The following is a 7445-nucleotide window of genomic DNA, read 5'->3' as shown; positions in this document are numbered from 1 at the left end:
ATATACACACACACACTCTTAGCAAAGTGGAAATTTCAACAAGTTGACTCAGGAAAAATACATAGTAAATGCTGAAAATAATGGTGAATGATAAAATGCTTTCATAATGTGATAAAGAGTAAGCCAAGTATGTATACCCTCACCACTACTATTCAACATTGAATTAGAAGTTCTGGCCCATGCAATAAGACCAGAAAAAGAAATAAGGATCAGGATTTGAAGTCAAGAAGTAAAGTGGTCTTCATTTGTAGATGACATGATTGTCCCCATAGAAAACTTGAAGGACTCAAAGAAAGTTAACTAAATCAATTAGTGAGTTTAACAAAGTTACAGATTACAAGATCAGTAAACAAAAGTAAGTTGTAATTTCATATGGTAAGAACTTAGAAAATAAAAATTTTAAAATGTCTTTATTTTTAGTATCAAAAATATAAAATATTTAAGGATAAATCTGATAAAAGATATGTAAGATCTGTACAGTAAAAATTCAAAACATCAATCAGTGAAGGGAAATGAGAAACCTAATTAAGTGGTGAGATGTCCTTGTTTATGGATCAAGAGACTCAAGATAAGAATCATCCCTAAACTGGTTAGTCCTGATTAAAATTCCAGGAATACTGGTAGAAACTAGCAAGTTAATTCTGAATGTCATGTGGACACAGAGGATACAGCTAACCGAACTGGGAACCACTAAAACAAAGTTGGGAGGAGGAGCACCGTTTCCTGATTTCATGGCTTACTGTAAGTCTGTCATAAACTGTGTATTTTGGCATCAGAATAGATAAACAGATGCAAAGAACACAATAGAGAGCCCAGAAATAAACCCAAACATAAGTGAACAATTGATTTCTTTCATAAAACACAAAGAAAATTTAGAAAAATTATAAACACACATATACACACACACAACACTGATCCTTTCCTCATACCATACACAAAACTTAGATAAAAATGAACTACAGACCTAAGTGGAAGACCAAAAACTCCAAAGCTCTAGAAGAAAACATAGGAGAAAAATATTGTTACTTTGGACTTGGCAAAGATTTCTCCAATGCAAACACCAAAAAATGTAATTTATGCATTTTATTAAAATTGGTAACCTTGGCTTCACTGAAATTAAAGTCCTCTGCTTTTTGAAAGGCACTGCGAGAAAAATTAAAAGACAAGAACAGAGTGGGGAAAATATTTATAAACATTAAAAAACGGGCTTGAATCCAGGATATGTAAATGAATCTCAAAACTCAATAAGGAATGAGCTGAACGTGGTGGTCCTTTGCTGCAATCCCAGTTACTCAGCCAGCTAAGACAGGAGGATCACAAGGTCAAGGCCAGCCTGGGCAATTTAGTAAGAATAGCCTCAAACTAAAATGGGGGAAAGGGTGGAAAGTGATAGAGCATTTACTTAGCAGGCTTGAGGACCTGGGTTCAATTCTCAGGAAAAAAAAAATAAGGAAAACATTCTAATTGATAAGTCACCAGAGATACACTGGTTGTAGATAAAAATATCTAAAAATGTTTAACAAAATTGGTCCCTCAGGGACACAAATTAAAACCACAATGATATTCTACAGTACAGAAATATCAGAATCGCTAAAATTGAAGACTGACTGGGTCTCTGGAACACTGGTGGCGAGGACAGTAAATAGTACAACCACTTCAGAAAACAACGTGACAGTCTTCTAGAATGCTGAACTAACACCTGCCATAGGATTCAATCATTTTATCCCTACGTATTTCCTACAAGAAAAGGAAATATATACCCATGGAAAGACTTCTATACAAAAACTCATACAAAGTAGAAGCAACGTTAGTGCTTGTTGACTGATGAACGGACAATGCAGTGTGTTACTCATACAGTGGGATGCTACTCATTAATTAAATGAAATAGAGTAATGCACAGAGCGGAGAGCGTGACAAGCCTGCGTCTGGCTCCTGCTCTCACAGCCTTTGCAGTACGTTGAGCTCCACAGAGGCGGCACCAGCCAGGGCAAGTGAGAGCCGGACGGGCGCTGGATGATTCTGTGTCTCGCTGAGACAGACAAGCAAACACAGGCAAAGAAGATCCTAGGAAGCCAAGAGGCAGGAGTTTGCATTCTTTGCGCAAGCTTGCTGAGAGGAGCACAAGAAGCACCCAGATGCTTCCGTTCACTTCTCAGAGTTCTCTAAGCAGCGCTCAGAGAGGTGGAAGACCGTGTCTGCGAAAGAGAAAGGAAAACCTGAAGACATGGCAAAGGCGACGAGGCCCATTATGAAAGAGGAATGAAAATGTATATCCCTCCGAAAGGAGAAACAGCACAGTTCACGAATCCCAGTGCTCCACGAGGCCTCCTTCGGCCTTCTTGTTCTATTCCGAGTATCGCCCCAAAATCAAAGAACAGCCTGGCCTCTCCGTTGGTGACGTCGCGGAGAGACTGGGAGAAATGTGGAATAACACTGTGGCAGATGACAGGCAGCCGTAGGAGGAGAAGGCTGCCAAGCTGAAGGAAAAGCACAAAGAGGGCTTAGCTGCCTACCGAGCTAAAGGAAAACCTGATGCAGCAAAACGGAGTTGCCGAGACTGAACAAAGCAAGAAAGAAAAGGAAGAGGAGAAAGAGGAGGAAGATGAAGAGGATGAGGAGGAGGAAGAAAATGAAGAGGATGAAGATGATGAGGAGGAATAAGCTGGTTCTAGCATAGTTTTCTTACTTGTCTGTAAAGCATATAACCTCCCTGTACACAGCTCACTCCTTTTAAAGAAAAAGATTGAAATGTACAGCAGTGTAAGATTTGTTTTTAAACTGTACAGTGTCTTTTTCTTGTATAGTTAACACATTACACTACCTTTACATACCCTGTCCTGGTGGTATTTCAACAGCCACTGACCTTGCCTGGTACAGCATTGGGGCTGTAAATCAGCATGGAAATTTAAAGCAGTTTCTTTTGGTGCACGGCACAAATTATTTATATATGGGGATGGTAGTTTTTCACCTTTAGTTGTCTCTGAGGCAGCTTACATGAAATAATTGTTGTTCTGTTAACTGAATACCACTCTATAATTGCAAAAAAAAAAAGTTGTAGCTGTTTTGTTGGCATTCTGAAGGCTTTTAAACAAAGACAATTTTTAATAAAAAAGTGAAATAAATTACTGATACACTCAACAAATTTACTTTTAAGTACAATGAAACAGATCAAATTACTTTTGAAAATATATTTCATTTAATATTCTCATTTCAACACATAAACATTACTGTATTTAAATTGACTGTAAATTAGTTGTTACTAAATGAAGTTGAATAGTTCCTCATTCACCTGAGCCACTTTTCACAAAAGACACATGTGACTAGCAGCCACCATGCAGGAAAGTGCAGGTCCAGACCACTGAGCTGACTCTGAAGTTTCCCTGGGATCTGTATTTACACAAAAAGCAAAGGTCAACTAATTCCTTCCAATACTTGCAACCCACCTAACAGATCACTAGAGCTTCCATATATAGCAGCCAAAAGGGAGACAGTCATCTCTTTTCTCCACTCGGTGTCTTAACACTTCATTTTTAGAAAGAGATTGCAAGTGGCATTTAGGAAACAGCTGGGTTGTGCTCGAGTGGTCCCAGTTCTTCGGACCCATCCTCTCTGGCCTCTAGAAAGCTCCAGAGCTCCCCCAGAATAGTCATTTATGTCTGTGATCTCAGACATTTTAGATTCCTCAATCTAAAATACATCTCCTATGCACCACGTGTACTTTGCAATCTTAGAGCAGCCTTTCTACATCCATTCCAGGGCAGTTGTCAGCAAAATGTACCCCAGACCTGACCTCCGCAGCTCCTCCACTTGCAAACCCTTTTTCATTCTCTCCAATGAAGACCTCCGAAACCTCCCTCACCCTAAAGGGCAGATTAGGTGAGAGTATCGGGAGAAAGAACAAGAGCAATGGAATAGAAAAAAGAAAAGTTTTATGACAAAAAATTTTCTTTTGTAGGGTGAAAAGTGAGAGTGACTGTCTAAAGAAGTCCAACAACTAGAAGGCAATGTTGTGTAACTGACTCACCCCAGAGCACATGGATTAAAATCTGAAGTTTGTTCTTTGGAGTTATGTTCCTTTCTCTAGTTTGTATTTGATGAGTAGTTACAACTTTAATATTACTGTACATACACTTATTAGAGATCTTTCCCTCTCCTATTTTCTTAAATTAAAAAAAGCAAATAGAATGTTGCCAGGCGTGGTGGCACACAGCTGTAGTTCCAACACTGTGGGAGGCTGAGACAGGAGGATCACAAAAACCCAGCTTGGGTAATTCAGCAACTTAGCAAGACCTTGTCTCAAAATTTAAAAAATAATAATAAAACAAAAAAGACTGAAGATGTAGCTCAGAACAAAGGCCCCAGTACCACAACAAAGCAAAAACTTTCTGTTGCTTTGAAGTAGAGAAAAAAATTATTATAATTAGATCCTGACTTGCTGCCTGGGCTGTGGGAGCCAGCTCTGTGGAATTTGTGCTCTAAGATTTTTTCAGTATTGGGGGTGGAACCCAGGACCTTCTCCAGCTTCCTTACTTTCTACTTTTTATTTCGAGACAGCGTCTTGCCCTCAATGGCCAGATCTCATTGCTTGGCATTCTGTCAACACTGGTGGGTTTGAATTTGTGAACACCGGGGCCTTCTTCTCCCAGTCCAGACCAGTCCCGAAGAAGCCACTTTCATTCCTGTCCCTGGACAGGTCTCTCGGTGCCCCCTCCGGAAGAGATGAGGACAAGGGAGTGGCTTTCCTGCCAGCCTTTGGCAGCTTCAGTGCTGTCCTTGCAGAGGGCCAGCCCTGCTCTCCGCTCCACTTGTCCGTGCCTCCCCTGGGACCGCACGGAGGAGGAGGAGGAGGAGGCTCGGCGAGAGCCGCTCTAGCTGTAAACGGCCGCCTGCTGCGAAAGGTACAGCTCCTCACTGCGAAGTAAGGACCGTGAGCCAGCAAGCCTCCGGGACAGACGGGAGGAATTCCAGACTCTCGGGTGCCTCCAGGTCAACTGCCAGCCCCCAAAGCCAGGGGCAGACTTCAGGGATCCTCCTGCCGCGGGGTCTGGAAACAGAAACATCTATTTTGTATATTTCAACCAAAAAAGAAAAGTATCTTGTATTTAGTACATAACTACAGCGGGTGGTAGAAAACTTAAGAAGATAAATTCTATTCAAAATATCCTTCATTTGTCAGTTTTAAGTTACATAAAAGAAATAGGGGAAGCGATGGTCCCTCCATTCTACTGGCCAAGCGAGGGCTCCCCCAGCTGGAAGTGCTCCTTGAAACACCAACTGTGAGTGACACGTTCTTGAACTACTTATTTGCTAGTGGAACAAGAAAAGCATTCATAATTTAAACTTTTAGACTGACATCACCTATCTACATAGGTAATAAAAACTTTTTTTCAATGCTTCTGGAGCTAAAATAAATGAAAAGAAATAAATGCTTTTGGATAAACAGTGTGAATATAGATGGTGCTATATGTCTCATAAAAATGCCCTCAAGGAATTCTTTTATTGTTGTTATTATTAGTCTTAATTTTGAAGAGCAGTAGAATTATCCTAGGACACATCTAATGGAGTCCAAACGAGCAAAAGGGTAAAGGAAATAATTCTTTATTCAGCACCACAATAGATAGGAAGTGTTGCTTGGCTGACATCTACCTGAGATGTGAACTCCTCATATATTTCTCAGAGATTTAGGGTCTAATTAACCACGTAGATGCCTAAGGTGATTGTCATATCTCCCCAACTCTTAAACTTACCCACCTTTATCAACATGATAAAGATTTTACGTGCTAAATCTGTGTTGTAGTAGTAAAACTTGGGCACTTAAAATTTTTATATTACCTTGGAATTTTTTTAAAAAGAGGGAACAATGTAAACCCTAAGTAATATCATTTGAAATGCTAAACTTGCTTATTTGTATTTTGTAACCCACAGACTAGACTGCAAGTAATACAACCTAAAAGACATTATCAATTATGTCACATCCGTAGATCAGTGCACTGTGGGTTATCACAGTGGCCACTTGCAAAGAAGTACACACAGGGTGGAAACTGACAGGTATGTAAAAAGTGCCTCTTCCCATTCCGCGGTCAGCAAAACAAATTCACATTTTCTTCCCACTAATAGAGCTGAGTTCACACCACATGTCCATGTTCAGTGCAGGCACGCGCACACACACACACACACACACACATGCACACTAACGTCACCCATGTAGTCTAACCAGCTGAGAAGCTTGAATATCAAAACTAGGAAGCCACATCCCTGAGCACCTTCTGTGGACTCTGCGAGCAGGACGTAAAAAGGCAACACATGTAAAAGAGGGTAAAAGGAAAGAGTGTGGTATGCTCGTGAACTTTCTAATTTGTTGTGAACTTCATGCATGTTGACATTGGACTGGAGACCCATGACTGCTAACAGATCCCTCACTTAGTGGAGCACTGTCGCTCAGAGGAAACGTAGCCTGTTCCCTGATGGATCCACTAAACCCACAGCAGTACTGTAGATAACAAAAATGCACTAAGTTGAAATGAAAAGTATATTGAAGTACTGTTTCAAAGCATGCACTTTTATTTCACTGTGTACTGTAATCATATATTTCCATTTTGATAAATATTATACAACTTTTTTGGTCTCACTAAGTAGCCCAGGCTGGCCTCAAACCTGCCATCCTCCTACCTCAGCTGCCCAAGTACTGGGTCACAAGCACGTACCACCACATCTTACATGGGACTCTACTATACTTTTTATGGCTGCATTGTATTCTACTTATGAATGAATCATTTATTTTATCTTTTATTATTGTTTCCAAGTTTTCCTCTTCTGAGCAAGCCTGAAACGAGTATCTTTGATTCAGCTTCACTTTGCTTGTGGCTTTGATTACTTCCTAAGAGTACAATCCAAATGGTAGAAGTGCTGGGTCAAAAAATGTTTTCATGTGTAATAATTTTGATACATGTTCACAGAGAACTATGTTGATTTATATTCCTATACTAATATCTATGCTAATTTAGTAGACAAAAAAATCTTCTTTTGTAGTTTTTTAATATGTATTTAGCACCTTTTATAAGTCTTTATTTGCAAATTGGCTGGTTACATTTATCTGTTTTTTCACTAGTATGTTTAGCTGTTAGTTATGTTTCAATAGTATGTTTCTGTTAGTGTGTTCATTGCTTTTTACTGATTGGCAAGAAACTTGTATACATAGTATTAAAGACAGAACTCACTGACATATGTTTTTGAAACATTTGCCCATTCAACTGTGTAGCAAATATTTATTAAATATGTATAGTAAATGCTGTGAAATTACAGTTCAGAGTTTGTGGCCTCAGTTGTTCAGAGGTTTCTTTAGAACCTAACTAATAATTATTCTCAGAAATCCCTGTAATTTCTCAGAAACCTCAAATGTCCTTCACAATTTCGTTTGTTTTTTGTTTTTTGTTTTTTGGTTTTTT

The 7445-nt window shown here is 39.5% G+C and overlaps 1 pseudogene; it reads left to right on the top strand.

Annotated features, from left to right (window-relative positions):
* LOC102030512 overlaps positions 1–2661 on the top strand; it is a 101634-nt pseudogene extending 98973 nt beyond the window's left edge.
* Positions 2662–7445: the final 4784 nt, after the last annotated feature.

This window comes from Chinchilla lanigera, unplaced genomic scaffold (genome assembly GCF_000276665.1).
Source record: "Chinchilla lanigera isolate Chin_1 unplaced genomic scaffold, ChiLan1.0 scaffold00066, whole genome shotgun sequence".
Taxonomy (NCBI): domain Eukaryota; kingdom Metazoa; phylum Chordata; class Mammalia; order Rodentia; family Chinchillidae; genus Chinchilla; species Chinchilla lanigera.
The sequence above is the reverse complement of the archived record's forward strand: the minus strand, read 5'-3'. Positions and strand labels throughout refer to the sequence as shown.